The following is a 17294-nucleotide window of genomic DNA, read 5'->3' on the forward strand; positions in this document are numbered from 1 at the left end:
TGGCACCAGCAGGTTCTACACACACACACCCCTCCGGCCAGGCGCTCCCATCATTAACCCCACCAGGACCATCCGTCCTTCCCCTGCCCATGGCCGAGGATGAAGAGGATTTCGGCACGCTCCCGGAGTCACCGAACATTGGGCCAGCATCGACATCGTTGCCACCACTACGTCGCTCCCAGCGGAACATCAAGGCACCGGACCGGTTAAACCTCTAACTGGTCTGCCGGACTTCAAAAGACATTGTTTTTTCTGCTCAAATACTGTAAAAATAGATTAATTGCTGTATATAGTTCTCCACCACCCCCGCCAGACTCAATTTTAACAGGGGGTGAATGTGGTAAACCACTGTTGCACCTATATTAGGTGATGTAAGGTAGGACCTGTACTACAGGTTCGCCGGTAGTCCCTGCCTGCTGGCTTCGCCCAGTAGGCGGAGTATAAATATGCATGTCCTCCATTCAGCAGCCATTTTGCCAGCTGCTGTGGGAGGCCACACATCTTAGAGCAATAAAGCCTCAGTTGTATCCAACTCTAGTCTTTGTTCAATTGATCGTGCATCACTCCCTCATGTCTTTGTAGTTATTCTTATTTACTTGTAATACTGTTACATCTGATTCCAGCTTCTCCCTCTCAAACTTCAGGGTAAATTCTATCATATTGTGGTCACTGCTCCCTCAGGGTTCCTTCACCTTAAGTTTCCTAATCAAGTCTGCGTCATTACACATCACCAAACCAGAATTGCCTGTTTCACTTTGTAACGATCATGGTTCTGCCAAAGGGGCTTCCATACACCAGTTTGAGCAAAGCAGTTACATTGTAAGGAGAATAACCATCTTTTCAGGTAATCTATCACTCTAGACAAACCCCTTCATAATTTTGAACACCTCAACTAAATTTCCCCTTAATCTTCTTGCTCTGAGATCAATTTCAGCTTTTCTAGTTTCTTCACATTACTGAAGTTCCTCATCCCTAATATTATTCTGGTAACTCTCTCCACCATCTTGTTGGCGGCTCGGTTCCTCTCAGCTTGCGGTTTGTGAGTGAGGGAATGATCTGAACCGCATTTCCACCAACCTCAGCCCCTTCCCCTTCAGGGAAAGCACCATCGAACAGGGCCCAGTCTAAAACTCACCCTCTCCTTCATATTGCAGTAGTAAACCTCCCTGTCCGGGACAATAAGCAGCACAATGGCTGAGGAATGTATAGCAGCAGACGGTGCCATGGATGTTAACACTGCTCTTCAGGAAGTGCTTAAAACTGCATACATCCACACTGGCTTGTGTTGTGGTCTCCAGGAAGCTGATAACAAACAACAGGCTCACTTGTGTATCCTGGCAGGCAATTGTGATGAGGCCCAGTATGTTAAGTTGGTAGAGGCACTCTGTGCAGAACATCAGATCAACTTGATTGAGGTTGATGACAGCAGGAAACTTGGTGGATGGGTAGGCCTGTGTAAAATAGACTGAGAAGGGAAACCTTGTAAGGTTGAAGGCTGCAGTTATGTTGTAGTCAAGGATTATGGCAAAGACTCAGAAGCCAAGGATGTCATTGGCAACTATTTCAGAGGAAAGTACGTTTTTCATAGGCAAAAACGAAAAAAAAAAAAAATTTCTGGTAAATCTGCTCTGCAATCTTTCCAATACTCAACATTACACTTATAATATGGTGCCCAAACCTGGACACAATGCTCCAGTTGATTAGAGTATGGTGCCCAAAATTGGACACAATTGTGCAGCTGAGGCCTAACCAGTGAATTATTTATTTATTTTTTATTAAGTGCCAGTTTAGCTTGGCCATCCCAACTACCCTGCATATCTTTTGGGTTGTGGGGTGAGACCCATGCACACAGGTGGAAGAATGTGCAAACTCCACAAGGACAGTGACCTGAGGCTGGGATCAAACCTAGCTCCTTGGCGCCGTGAGGCAGCAGTGCTTACCACTGCGCAACCGTGCTGCCCCAGCCAGTGATTTATCGATGATGATGGGATTCGAACCCACTAATGCAGAGCACAATGGATTTGCAGTCCATCGCCTTAACCACTCGGCCAACTCATCCCACCCAGCCAGTGATTTATAAAGGTTTATCGTAACTGCCTTGTTTTTGTACTCTTTGGGTGGAATCTTGTTCACTTAGTCCCTGATGTTCGAGCAGGGCCATTTTCTGGTTGGGAACCCAACTTCCTAACTGGGAGCTTTGTTGAGGTGCTTTCTAGAGCAATGACATTACTATCCCAGTTCTGGTCTTCCCAACCAATCATGGAAGGCAGCAGGATGACATATTCATTGTTATGAGAAGGATTTCTCATTAAAGGAGCCATGGCATAAACATAAGGGCTCATCAGCAACTGGATTTTTGAGGCTGTAGAAAACACAGGAATGGAGGGGAGGCCTGGAAAAGCTGTCCCACAGGTGTCTCACTCTTACCTAGAGTTCCAGCTTATAAATCTGAGGAGCTCAAATGAGAAGCTTGTCCATAGGAATAAGGGGACATCCGCTTCAATCAAACAGGCATGGATGGAAGTATCCAAAGAAGACAGTGGCAATAGTGTGCTTCCTACAACCTGAAGACAGTGGGTGGGATTCTCTGTTTGAGAGACTAAGTGCCAACGCCGGGACTGAATGGCGGGTGTTCCACTGTCCTGGGGCAATTCAGGACATGCTAATTTGCCAGCACCTGCAGGAACTAGTGCAATTCCAACTCACCACAGCGACAGATTTGCCGCAGTCACTATTGGCACTCGAGAGCCTGACAAGCAGGAGCTGCACTTAAGTACTCCACTCCCCGCACACTCTCATTCCAGCCAAGAAGCTGCTACCCCAGAGTGCGGCCCTAGGATTTGCAGATTTGCCGCGGTCAACTGGGATTGGGCGCAGGTGGCAGTGGCCCCGAGCTCCATGGGCCCCAGCACAAAGCATGGGCAGCAGTGCAGAATAGAGCTGCACAACCTCCTCAGGACAGCCATAGTAAGTCACCAGCTCCATGCCCCTGGCGCCACTCCCACCCCACACAGGCCCAACACCACCCAACTCCATGTGGCCCATACCAGGCAGCCCAGTAGGTAGTGCTGGGTTAGGGTGGGCAACCCCCCTGGGCCAGACATGCAGACATGGTGAATCACCAGCTCTGTGCCCCTGGCACCATCCCTTCCTACACATCCCCATCCCACACCCCTTAGCCCCCACATCCCACCTGCCGGCAGCCCCCTTGCACCCCACCCTGCACCACATGCCAACATGTACTGCCCACCATGGCTGGTTGCCCCGCACACACAGACCCCCCTGTGATGCCCACATCCAAGTACTTCACACTGTGCATATCTGTCTCCCAGGAGAAAGCGGCCCACAATCGCAGGGAGTGGGAGAAGACCAGAGGGGACCCGCCAGATCTGAGGCCTCTTGTCGTCGTGGAGTAAAGGGTGTTGGACCTGGTCAGCGGGGTGGGTGAGCGGGCATTCGCAGCGGCAGAGGTCGGCTTGAGACAACAAAGTGAGCCCCCAAAGTGTTGCGATGTCCCCATGGCACATGAGTTACCCCCCACCACCCTGATCTAACCATGCCTCTCATCTTGTGTCTATCAAGGTCACCACCAGACGACGACGAACCGGCTGGTGTTCCATGACCCCCGCTGCAACACGGTAGCCTTGTGGATAGCACAATTGCTTCACAGCTCCAGGGTCCCAGGTTCGATTCTGGCTTGGGTCACTGTCTGTGCGGAGTCTGCACATCCTCCCCGTGTGTGCGTGGGTTTCCTCCGGGTGCTCCGGTTTCCTCCCACAGTCCAAAGATGTGCGGGTTAGGTGGATTGGCCATGATAAATTGCCCTTAGTGTCCAAAATTGCCCTTAGTGTTGGGTGGGATTACTGGGTTATGGGGATAGGGTGGCGGTGTTGACCTTGGGTAGGGTGCTCGGTGAGCCGGTGCAGATTCGATGGGCTGAATGGTCTCCTTCTGCACTGTAAATTCTATGAAACCGTTCGACACCTCGGAGCACATATCTGATCATGACACCAACCCCTCGTTACTGCTGTCACCGGCACCCTCACCATCCTAGAAACACTCACCTTGGTTGGCATGTTAGTGAAGAGGTTGCTGGGGCACTATCTGGTGCATACCACACACATGCAGCGGTACATCAGGTGGAGGTAGGAACCCCCGAAGGGGCGGACGGTCAGAGAGTGGTCCAGCGCCAGGGACTAGCTGCCGCTATGACAGGTCTTGCGTTTCTGGAAATGGCAGCCCCAACGATGTTGGAGTTGCAAGCGCAGAGTGGGGGACTACATGAGAGGGTGTCAGCAATCATCCAGCACCTGCAGGTGCAATTGGAGGAGTCCAACCGTCTGCTGGAGCTGGAGCAGGAGGTGATGCCGACCATGCTTGCCACCCAGGCCAACACCACAAAGGTGGAGTCTGCGGTGGAAGCCTTGGGTGCCAAGGTTTCGGACATGGGTCAGGAGCACAGTGTGCGGGCAGTGGCTGAGACAGAGGATAGGGTGGTTATGTCACAGGCTGCCATGTACAAGGGCGACATGGACATTGCTGTGGCGCTCCAGAGCATGGCACAGTCGCAACGGGCCATGACTGTGGGTGTTGAGAACATTGGCTTGGCGCTGGCTGATCTCAGTCCAGAGGGATTGGCATGGTCCCTGCGTGACATGGCCCAGTCCCTGAAGGAGGTGGTACACCGTCCCACAAGTTCGTGGCACAGTCACTGTGGTCTATGGTCGCGAGCATGGAGACCCTGGAGAGACAAGAATGGGCCTCCAGGAAGCAGTGCCAGGTGACGGCGGAGCCCACGTCGCTCACTCCGGATGCATCCCAAGAAGTATCCCAGGGGGCAACCGGAGGGAGGAGAAGGTGGTGGGATGCGTGACGGTGACACCCGCAGGGGAGGTGCCGAAACACTGCAGCACCTCTGAATCTCCCCAACTTGTCCCTGGCGCATTCGATGGGCAGCTGGCAGAACAGGGTGGCACCATGCCATCTGTGACCCCCGGAAGACTGGCAGGCCCATTCAGGCCCGGTCGCTCCAGAGGAGAGCCACCAAAGGGGACCCAGGTCACAGGGCAGGTTACGCAGCAGATGCACCCCCCGGGGATCCACCTAGGAGTGTTAGGGCACAAAAAGTTAGAAAGTTAGACACCAGTTAAGTTGGCATGGGTGCAGCACATAGGATAGCATTAGGGACTAGGGCACAGTTAATGTACATAGCACTGTGACCATGTTCACCGACATTCCAACCTGAGTCTGCATGGTGTGAGGGATGGCCGGTTGTGGAGGCTGTGCTGGTTGGGTGTGGGTGAGTGGGGTGTGGTGTGGTATGAAGGGGGAGGGGGGGGGGGGGGAAAGGCTGGTGATGTGGCCGCTTGCCAACCCCGCTGGACCCCAGCCCCACTCGCGGCCCCCCCAGAAGGGCTGTGGGTCCGTGTGATGTAATGGCTAGTGCGCATGCAGGGATCTCCCAGGAGGACAGTGGTTGTGACACCAGGGTCGGAGTTAGATGTTGCGGAGCACGAGAGCTAATTGCGGAGCGGGTTGTCATCATCCTCTCCCCCATGGATCAGAGTCGCTGATGCTGCCGACCAATGGTTACCACCCTGGGATGCAGCTGGTGGGATGCTCGGAGGGGGTTGGGCGTACTGGGGTGGGGTTGGGACGGGATGGTTGAGCTGTCGGTGGCCAGGCCCCCTAGTCGGTGAACCTGGATGCGATTACATCATCCCATGTACGGCGGCCCTGGCGCACATGCCGTGTGGCCTCCAGTGCCTGACTGGGCCTCTTGCCGCCCATCCTGGCTCTCTTCTACACCGGACGAGGCATATCGTTTCTCCAACTCCATCAGCATGTCCCTCCTCAACTGTGCGATGTTGTGGAGGGCGCAGCAGGCCACCACAATGCGGGGAGACTCTCTCAGGGCTATACTGGAGGGTCCCTCCAGAGCGGTCCAGGTACCTGAACTGCGCCTTCAGCATGCCAATGCACCACTCGATGAAGCCCCTGGTCACTGCATGGTGTCATCATAGACGGTCTCCGCGTCGTTCTGAAGCCTCCAACAAGGCGTCATCAGCCATGACCACAGCAGATAACCCATTGCCCAGAAGCCAACCCGTCAGCCAGGTGAGCGCCTCGATCGTGTCGGGCACCGTCGAGTGCGCCAGGACAAAGACATTGTGCATGCTGCCAGGATATCGGGCGCAGACGTGCACTATATGCATCCGGTGGTCAAACATCAACTGCACATTGAGCGAGTGAAACCCCTTCCGATTAATGAAGGGCATCCCCTCATGCGTTGGTGCCTTGGATCTGGGGCATGATGGCGATGGCAGCGAGAGGACAACCTGGTGGGCTCGGTCCACATTGAAGTTTATATAATGTGCCACCCGGGCTTACAGGGCATCCGTTAAGGCGCACCTGTGTAGAGAGGTCTGGGAGATCCCAGACACGTCCCCACTCGGCGCCTGGAAGGACCCCGTGGTGTAAAGGTTCAGAGCGACAATCACTTGATGGCCACTGGAAGTAATTGTTCTCCTCCATACCCCCACAGTTCCAGATACCCCATGATCTGGCACAGATGCCGCACGGTCTCCCTGCTCAGCCGCAGTCGTCAGCGACATGCTCGGTCCGGCAGGTCCTTGTATGATGGGCGCTGCCGATATACATGAGGCCTGATGCGGCGCCTCCTTCCCACCTCCTCCTCGGCCTGCTGGGTGGCCAGCTCTCTATCATCACCGGCTGACCCCTGCTCCTCTGGAGAAGGTTCGTATTCTGCATTGTCCACCCCAGGAAGCACCTGTTCATACAGCCTTAATGTATCTGCCAGGGCTGCAGCGGCCAGGCAGATGCCAACCACACCTGGTTGTACTACGAACTCCATTTTCTGCAGGGGGTGGAGGGCAGACATGCTAGCATGATGACTACACCCATGCCCACCCAGGTCCAATGGGCTAATGGTGGTCTTGGCCTGCACTACAGCCCCTGCCCTCGCATGCCCCCCTCCTAGTCCTAACCACTCCCTGTTCATTCCCCCTACCACCATGGGGCCTCCTGTTCACCACCCGTATCTGCCAACATTTGCTCTGCGGTTTCTGTGGCATATCGTGCTGTGGGATCTACCATGGGTACCCTCCTTGGGTGGACCACATGCTATCCCATCATATGCCACCGACCGGCACCATGCCTGGTGACATGCATGAGGCAGGGACCTTGGATGAGGCTGAGGCAGGGGGTGGGCACCTGTTGGGACCACAGCTGTAGTGTGCTGTGGGCCCTTTGTGAGATGCTTGGGTTGTGCCTACATGTCGAGGAGCAAGGGCGCAGAGGGCAGGTGGGCTTGGTGATGGCCAGTGTTCCTGCGGGTGGGCTGGCTGATGGTGCCACTGGTGTGGCATCGCCCTGAGGGGAGCAGTGTTGCAGGGAAGGTGGCAAGAACCACGGTGGCTGCGTCCGTAGTGCACTCTGCCAACCCCCTTCCCATGTGGAGGAACATGTCATTTAGCAGAAGAAGAGCGTGCCACTGCCGCTGCTGTTCTTGCTGCTGCTGGAGCTATTGACTGTGGTGTGGCTTCTGCTCTTGCCCCTCAGTAGAAGTGGAAAGCGTACTGCATAAGCTATTGCCATGCCCCTTTGAAAGCTGGCAGCAGAGAAGTGCAAGGTAGGTACAGTGCTTTCCAAGAAGTTGGCAAAAACCTGTCAAGCTGTGAAGGCACTTTCTGATAGAAGTTGTTCTTTAATAGCAGTCTCTCCATGACCAGGGTTGTAGCTCGTCAGTGGACCTGATCAAAATCTTCCCAGCTTGTCAATTTCACTGAAAAAGCTGTTCCCACAAGCACCATCCTTGGTGACCCTAGTGAGGTGCAGACTTAGCATGGAAGCTTTGAATTCTTGGAAAAGAGAGATCTCATGGTTAAAAGGGCTCTAAATTACCTTCTCAATCACCACAATTGCTTTCCTGCCAAACCTACAGAGGTCTAAACTCAGAATCTGCCATGGGTTAAACCAGATGGCAAGATGCCAACCTGATTTTATTTTGTGGGACTTTTCTACTCCACATGCATCTGAACTCGCCTCCACTTGGCTGGAAAAAGTCTGCCCTTTGTCAATACTTATGAAACAAAGTATCCCATAAGTTTTTTTTTTTAAAAACAGATTTGTCAACTTGTCCTTCTACCTTCAAATCTCCAGGTCTCTCTATTTCTCCTGTCTTTACAATTTTATCATTTAGCTTAGATTCCATCTCCTCATTCTACCTCCCGGAATTAGTTACTCCATATTTTTCCTCATCAAATTTCATCTATCATGTGTCTGCCCAATTTAAGTTTGTTACTGCTTTTCTCATTGGTGTACATTTATCCATGCAGTTTTCTTAATATTTATACACCTATGTTGAAATGCATTTTTCATACCTAGAAAATAGTTTATCAGCTTGCAGGTTGGGTAACTTGTTTTCCACTGCTATGTCCATTCAACTGCTAGAGCCCACATTACTGAACCATAACAGGTTTAAGGGTACATTTAAAACATGCTTTGAAGGAAACAATGAATGGAGAAATGGGGTTATGGTAATTATCTGAATGGCACTCACTTTCAGCACCTTTCTGAACTGGGAGGTCAGCATCACAGAACTTGTTCTTCAATCACTGCTATAGCATTTCTGCAATCAGTGTGAAGACAAATGTAACATTTCCTTCCTCTGGTTGTAGACTGTTGCACATCAATTGTTGAATAAAATACATTTCATAGAAATATGAAACAGGTTCAAAAACAGCTTCTTCCCCACTGTTACCAGACTGCTGAATGACCCTCTTATGGGCTGAACTGATCTCTCCACACATCTTCTCTACTGATCTACTGAATAGTACTACACCGTATGCTTCGCCCGATGTCTGTGTCTATGTATTTACATTCTGTATTTATCGGATGTCCTGTGTTTTTTCATGTATTGAACGGAATGTAATGCTGGACTGTACACAGAACAATGTTTTTCACTGTATCTCGGTACACATGACAAATCAAATTAAGTCAAATATATTTGAAACAAACCTTGTTTTCTTTGTCCAGATTGTGTACTCATTCTGAAACTGTGTAATTAGAATATGTTGTACATTAATTCTGAAATTAAATGTACAATCAGTTATTGGTATTATAAAAATTGTAAAACTACTTCCTATTATCTTGAAAATAATTGGGTCTTATTTAATTGTTCACAACAAAAAGCTATTTTCTTTTGATAATAGTTAAAGCTGGATATAATTGTTTCTTTATTTCATGAATTAACAGTAATGCAATAAACTCTCCCACTCAGGATATCAATATTAATGCGCTGGATTTTCATGTTAGGGATGGGTAACAGGAGTGAGGAAAAAATACCTCAAGGACAAGATTTTTGCTTCAGGGGTTTTAGGGGTGGGGGGGGGGGGTGGGGGGGGGGGGGGTGGGGGAGGGAAGGATGCAATGGGGTGCATGCACACTGGGGTTTGGCCATCCCGGGAAATAGTTCGGAGGCAGATATAGGGGCTGCCGTGTGCCAAGATCGTTTGGATAAAAGTCCCATTGTTTTCTTTAAAATCATGTCTTCTATCCCTCACCCTTCCAACTTATTCCCCAAGCCCCATCCATGAAATAATTTCCCCACCCACCATCAGTGGTCCCTAATACCATCCACGACAACCCATGACCCTCCAGCTGCCACCTCATCACACTTTCATGCCCATTCACCCAGTATACACTTTATATCGAACCAATATAGAAGCTACAGTAATAATGTGGAAAAGTTTAAGAAACAGCAAATTAAAAGAACTGCTGTTATTACAACCCTATAAAAGTGTCAACCAACCAGACCTTTTGTGGTAATATGTGTATTGTGGTAAACGGCTACTGTATTACATGTAATGTGGTAAACCACTGCTCATGGCTCCACCTCCTCTCGGGCCCGGTATAAAGGTGGCTGGTCTCTGCCTCTGACCCAGTTCAGCATCAGAGGCCAGGAGGCTTTCTGTTTAGTTTATTAAAGCCTCAGTTACGTTCACTACTCGTTTTGTGTTCATTGATGGCACATCAATTTAATAAACTAAACTTCTAAGATCAATTCATCGCTCAAGCCTGATCGCCGGGAGCCGGACCCACAGGCAGCCGACGCCACTTCAACATTTGAGCACTGGCTAAGCTGCTTCGAAGCTTACCTCGGATCCTCCACCAAAGACTTCACCGACCTCCAAAAGAAGCAGATCCTCAACGCACAGGTGAGCCCGCAAGTCTGTAAACGAGGTGTATGCTAGGCACCTTCTTGCCACGAGGCGACAACGCCCTGGGGAATCACTAGCAGAATTCCTGCGTGCCTTGCGGGTAGTCGGCCGGAACTGTGACTGCTAGGCGGTATCGGCTACCCAACAGGCGGAGCTGTTGATCAGGGACGTCTATGCCGCAGGCATGAAATCGAACTACATCCACCAGCGATTGCTAGAAAGGAGTACACTCGGCCTCCCAGAGGCCTCAAATTCGCTGGAGGTGGCCTTCCAGAACATGGAGGCCGACACCTCCGGCCACGCGGCACCCTCGTGGACCTCGTGGGCGCCGCCATCATCCGACTCGAGTGCGTTGCAAGCCTGTGCCGCGCAGCAGCCCGCCAACACCGGAAGCCCGAAGTGCTACTTTTGCAGCCAGGGTAATCATCCCAGACAACGCTGCCCTGCACAGAACGCGACTTGCAACGGGTGTGGTAGGAAGGGCCACTTTGCGAAAGCCTGCCAGGCCCGATCTCTCCCTAAAACTCCTAGGCCCAGCAGCGCTGCCTGCTGCCTGTCGGGGCCGCCCCCAGCTGCCGCGCGACCTGCCATGTGCGACCCGTGGGCGCCGCCATCTTCGATTTCACCCGCCAGGCGCGACCCATGGGGCCTCCATCTTTGACGCGATCTTGTACTCCACCCGCCACATGTGACCAATGGGGGCCACCATCTTTGACGCCATCTCTGATGCCACCCGCGACCCATGGAGGCCGCCTACTTGGGACCACTCGCGCCGCAGCCTCCCAGGAGCCCTGCTCACCTGGTCGTACGCTGGCCGCCACCACCTCTGACCGGCCTACCTATCACCTTCCGAAACTCGCCTCCATCACCCTCGACCAGTCTCGGCCTCATCGCCTCACAAAATCTACGATGACCGTCCAGATCAGCGGGCACGAGATGGCTTGCCTTTTCGACTCCGGGAGCACAGACAGCTTCATACACCCAGATACGGTAAGGCACTGCTCCCTCCCAATTTTACCCGCTACCCAGAAAGTCTCCCTGGCTTCTGGATCACATTCAGTAGAAATCCGGGGGTACTGTGTCGCGACCCTTACCGTACAAGGCGTAGAGTACACTAACTTTATGCTCTATGTCCTTCCCCACCTCTGCGCTGCCCTATTACTGGGCCTCGACTTCCAGTGCCTCCAAAACCTTACTTTAAAGTTCGGTGGACCCCTGCCCCCCCTCACCATCTGTAGCCTCACGACATTTAAGGTCGCCCCACCCTCGCTCTTCGCTATCCTCACCCCGGACTGTAAGCCCGTCGCTACTAGGAGCAGACGATACAGTGCCCGGGACAGGGCCTTTATCAGGTCAGAGGTCCAGCAACTCCTACGAGAGGGGATCATTGAGGCTAGTACCAGACCCTGGAGAGCCCAAGTGGTGGTCATCAAGACTGGGGAGAAGCACCGGATGGTCATCGACTACCGTCAGACCATCAACCGGTACACGCAGCTCGATGTGTACCCCCTCCCCCGGATATCTGACATGGGCTAGGGTCTGGCAGATGGAATTCAATGTTGCCAAGTGTGAGGCTATCCATTTTGGGAGGAATAACAGCAGAATGGATTATTATTTAAACGGTAAGATGTTAAAGCATGCTGCTGTGCAGAGGGACCTGGATGTGCTGGTGCACGAGTCGCAAAAAGTTGGTGTGCAGGTGCAACAGGTGATTAAGAAGGCTAATCAAGTTTTGTCTTTCATTGCTAGAGGGATGGAGGTCAAGACTAGGGAGGTTATGCTGCAATTGTATAGGGTGTTGGTGAGGCCGCATCTGGAGTATTGTGTTCAGTTTTGGTCTCCTTACCTGAGAAAGGACATATTGGCACTGGAGGGAGTGCAGAGGAGATTCACTAGGTTGATCCCAGAGTTGAGGGGATTAGATTATGACGAGAGGTTGCGTAGACTGGGACTGTACTCATTGGAGTTTAGAAGGATGCGGGGGGATCTTATTGAAACGTATAAAATTATGAAGGGAATAGATAGGATAGATGCGGGCAGGTTGTTTCCACTGGTCGGGGAAAGCAGAACTAGGGGGCATAGCCTCAAAATAAGGGGAAGTAGATTTAGGACGGAGTGTAGGAGGAACTTCTTCACCCAAAGGGTTGTGAATCTCTGGAATTCCTTGCCCAGTGAAGCAGTTGGGGCTCCTTCTTTAAACATTTTAAAGAAAAAGATAGATACCTTTCTAAAGAATAAAGGGATTCGGTGTACGGGCCGGAGAGTGGAGCTGAGTCCACAAAGATCAGCCATGATCTCATTAAATGGCGGAGCAGGTTCGAGGGGCCAGGTGGCCTACTCCTGTTCCTAGTTCTTATGTTCTTATGAAAAGGAAGCCCAAGCCATTGTAGAAGCTGTGCGACATTGGAGGCATTACCTGGCCGGCAGGCAATTCACTCTCCTCACTGACCAACGGTCGGTTGCCTTTGTGTTTAACAATACACAGCGGGGCAAAATCAAGAAGGACAAGATTCTGAGGTGGAGGATCGAGCTCTCCACCTACAACTACGATATCTTGTATCGACCTGGGAAGTTCAATGAGCCCCCAGATGCCCTATCCCGCGGTACATGTGCCAGCGCACAAGTAGACCGACTTCGGGCCCTCCACAATGATCTCTGTCACCCGGGGGTCACCTGTTGTTTTCACTTTATCAAGGCTCGCAACCTGCCTTACTCCATCGAGGAGGTCAGCATCGTGACCAGGGACTGCCAGGTCTGCGCGGAGTGCAAACCGCACTTCTATCGGCCAGGCAGGGCGCATCTCAGGTAAAGGCCTCTCACCCCTTTGAGCGCCTCAGCATTGACTTCAAAGGGCCCCTCCCCTCCACTGACCGTAACGTGTACTTCCTCAACATTGTTGACGAATACTCAAGATTCCCCTTTGCCATCCCATGCCCTGACATGACCTCTGCCTCCGTCATCAAGGTCCTGCACAGTCTTTTCACCTTGTTCGGGTTCCCCACCTACATCCATAGCGATCGGGATTCCTCCTTCATGAGCAACGCATTGTGTCAGTTCCTACTTAGCAAGGGCATCACCTCCAGCAGGACAACCAGCTACAACCCCCGGGGCAACGGACAGGTGGGGAGGGAGAACACGACGGTCTGGAAGGCTGTCCTCCTGGCCCTACGGTCTCCCAGTCTCCCGCTGGCAGACGGTCCTCTCCGATGCGCTCCACTCCATCCGGTCACTCCTGTGTACTGCCACCAATAAGACCCCTCACGAACGTATGTTTGCCTTCCCCAGAAAGTCCACCTCCGGGGTCTCGCTCCCGTCCTGGCTGACAGTCCCAGGGCCCGTCCTCCTCCGGAAGCATGCGAGGAGTCATAAATCACATCCCCCTCGTCGAGAAGGTCCTGCTCCTCCATGCCAATCCACAATATGCCTACGTGGCACATCAGGACGGGCGACAGGGCATAGTCTCCCTCCGGGATTTGGCACCTGCAGGTTCCCCAGCGACCATCACCACCACCCCCGACCCTACACTGTTTCCCTCCACCACTACCCAGCTACTTCAAGAACTGGCACCCGCAGGCCCACCGGCGACCATCACCACCACCCCCGCCCATACACCGCCCACCCCCCCCCCCCCTCCTCCACCGACTCAACTACTGGGTGAAGAAGAGGACAACACGCTCCCGAACGTGCAGGCCTCGACATCGGTGCCCACACCCCAGCCGGGACTGAGGTGATGACAGCGGAAGGTCAAGGCCCCCGACAGGCTTGATCTTTAAGTCCACTTCTCCCCCGCTGGACTCTTTTTATTAACAGCGGGTGAATGTGGTAAACCACTGTAGTATATAATGTGTATTGTAGTAATGGCTACTGTATTACATGTAATGTGGTAAACCAATGCCCGATGGCTCCGCTTCCTCTTGGGCCCGGTATAAAGGTGGCTGGTCTCCACCTCTGACCCAGTTCGGGATCAGAGGCCAGGAGGCTTTCTGTTTAGTTTATTAAAGCCTCAGTTACGTTCACTACTCGTTTTGTGTTCATTGATGGCACATCACCTTTAAAGTATGAAAAGCAGAAATTATAAGCACTTGATGCCTTTTTGTCTTGTATAAATAAACATTGAGCCATTATCAAAATGGATCAAAGGAAAAAAGCAGTCAATCAAGTAACGTTTTCCCTTGTGTGGACCTGTTTCAACAAACTAATGGAAGTCAGAGCTCACAGCCAAGCCTCATTATGCATGGAGGGGCATGGAGAGCATGTGGGACTAATTGGAATGGGTGGAAGGGCAGGTGTTGGCCTGGAGGGTATGATGGGCCCTCAGAATAGGTGGAAGGGTGTGGGTTGTCAAGGAAGGTATGAGGGACCTTTGGGGGTGGGTAGGGCATGGGTTAGACCATTTGAAGTTATCTTTCCAAATGTTTTGCACCCAGACTACGATTCAGGATTCCTCTGAGAAGAATCCTTCAGAAGCAGGCCTAACGCCATGAAAAATGTGGGTAGCTAGGAATTATCCTAACCGGCAATGAAGCTGGCCAAGACAGAAATACAGGGTGTGGGCTCAGTGCCCACACTAGTAAAAATTGGGGATGCCAGGAATTGGGGGGGGAATGCTAGAACCGGGTCATGTCTGACATTTTTAAAGGTCTAAGGAGTTTGACAGACTCCGTGAAAATTCAACCCACTAACGTGGGGGAGGTAAACACAGAACTCTGAACTTAAGTTCTAAATTATTCCTGAAAGCATAGAACAGAAGATTCACCTACTTTCCAAGTACAGGTATACCAGATCCCTTATCCTGCGTCCCAAAGTCCAGAAGGACCCGGATACCGAGTCCTGCCCTGGAAACTAAAATCCCCATCAGGAATTGCTGTCCATCATATTTGGATTATGATGTGCTGATCCTCTGCTCTTTTGAGTCCAGGAACAATGACACAATTCAGTCTGGTTCACACCTCATTCTTTCCTTTCCCCACCCTACCTGAGTCCAGCTTAGACAAGAAATCAGCTTGGCTTCAGTTATCCTATCCCCGCCACATTCCCGGGACCCAAAATTTGGAAAATCCTTGTATCCTGTACAAATCTAGTCCTGAACTTCTGACATATGGGCCGGGATTATCCCCTACCCGGCGGGGCAGGGGAATCCGGCGTAATGGAGTGGCTAGACCCGCGCCGGCGTGATTTCCACCCCACCGGCTGGCGGGAAAGACCTTTGGCGCCACGCCAGCCGACGGCGAAAGGACTTTGCTGGGCGACGCATGCACGGGAGCGTCAGCGGACGCTCACGGCATCCCCGCGCATGCGCAGTGGAGGGGGTCCGCCATAGTGGAGACCATCACGAAGGCGGAAGAACAAGAGTACCCCCACGGCGAAGGCCTGCCCGCGGATCGGTGGGCCCCAATCGCGGCACCCTCCGGGGCCAGATCGCCCCGCGCCCCCCCAGGACCCCGGAGCCCGCCCGCGCCGTCTGCCCCCTGTGGTGGTATGTACCCAGTGATGCCGAGAGGCTATTGGTGGACAGACACTGGGTCCTGATTGGATCTGCCGCCTACTGGCTCCACCCAGTAAAGCGGAGTATAAGAACCCGGGTTCTCCTAGCAGCCGCATTCTGTAACCGAGCTGCTGGGGAACAAGTCTGCGTAATAAAGCCATCGATTGACTTCATCTCATCTTGCCTCGTGAGTGATTGATTGTGCTACAATTTAATACACACACTTTAAAAGACTACGGAGCTCCGGATCGCCCCGGAGTGTCTGCGAATCAGCCCCCACGCAGCAAACTCAGCGGCCACTTTTAAACACTGGCTAGCGTGTTTTGAGGGATACCTCCGAACGGCCCCCGGCAGACCTACGGAAGACCAGAAAATGCAGGTCCTGCATTCCAGGGTGAGTCCGGAAATCTACACGCTCATTGAAGACGCAGAGGATTTCCCGGCGGCGCTCACCATGCTGAGAGGGATCTACATTCGGCCCGTCAATCAGGTCTACGCACGCCACCAACTCGCGATGAGACGACAAATCCCCGGGGAATCGCTGGACGAGATCTACAGTGCGCTGCTCATACTGGGGAGGAACTGCAAGTGCCCACCGGTGATGGCTAACCAACATACGGAACTCCTCATCTGGGATGCTTTCGTAGCAGGTATGACCACATCCCAAATTCGCCAGCGACTGATGGAAAGAGACTCACTGGGGCTCACGGAGGCACGGGCCCTTGCGGCCTCCCTCGATGTGGCATCATAGAATGCCCGCACTTACGCCCCCGACCGCGCGGCAGACCCTTGGGCTCCGTGGACCCCCACCGCGACCGACACCCCGGCACCCCCCATACCCCCGCAAACCTGCGCGGCCAGAGCACCAGACCACCCGGGGGGGGGCCTCGCTGCTACTTTTGCAGGCAGTCGAAACACTCCCAGCAGCGCTGCCCGGCCCATTCGGCCATCTGTAAAAGTTGCGGCAAGAATGGGCACTATTCAGCGGTGTGCCAGTCCTGGGGGGTCGCCGCAATCTCCGCGGGAGAACTGGGACCATAGACTCAACCCCCCCAACGATCCATGTGCGGCCAACGGGTGCCGCCATTTTGGGTCCCCGACACCATGCGGGGGGAATGGGCGTCGTCATCTTGTGCCCCTCGGCCACGTGCGATTCATGGGCGTGGCAATTTTGTCCGCCCCCGGCCGCGTGCGATCCGTGGACGCCGCCATCTTGGCTGACAGCCAAGGACCCCAGCATGGACGGCTCCACGGGGCCTGAAGAAAACGCCCCCCGATGCAGCAACCGCGGCTGGCTTCGGTGACCCTGGACCAGTTGCGGCCCCGGACGCTCCATACGGCAGAAGTCCAGCGGCTGCTGAGGGAAGGCATAATTCAGGCCAGCAATAGTCCCTGGAGAGCTCAGGTGGTAGTTGTAAAGACCGGGGAGAAGCAGAGGATGGTCATAGACTATAGTCAAACCATCAATAGGTACTCGCAGCTGGATGCGTACCCTCTCCCCGGCATATCCGACATGGTCAATCGGATTGCACAGTACAAGGTCTTTTCCACCGTGGACCTTATGTCCG

At 53.0% G+C, this 17294-nt stretch overlaps 1 protein-coding gene, 1 non-coding gene and 1 pseudogene across 7 annotated transcripts in view; 1 reads left to right on the forward strand and 2 right to left on the reverse strand.

Annotated features, from left to right (window-relative positions):
- Positions 1–17294, reverse strand: part of kiaa0825 (KIAA0825 ortholog) — a 685054-nt gene that overhangs the window by 223017 nt on the left and 444743 nt on the right. The window lies entirely within an intron of this gene.
- The window catches only part of LOC140429927 (small ribosomal subunit protein eS12-like), a 105613-nt pseudogene continuing 89509 nt past the window's right edge, over positions 1191–17294 (forward strand).
- On the reverse strand, positions 1977–2058 carry trnac-gca (transfer RNA cysteine (anticodon GCA)). The gene has a single exon. It is a non-coding gene; the product is annotated as a tRNA-Cys (tRNA).

This window comes from Scyliorhinus torazame, chromosome 9 (genome assembly GCF_047496885.1).
Source record: "Scyliorhinus torazame isolate Kashiwa2021f chromosome 9, sScyTor2.1, whole genome shotgun sequence".
NCBI lineage: Eukaryota > Metazoa > Chordata > Chondrichthyes > Carcharhiniformes > Scyliorhinidae > Scyliorhinus > Scyliorhinus torazame.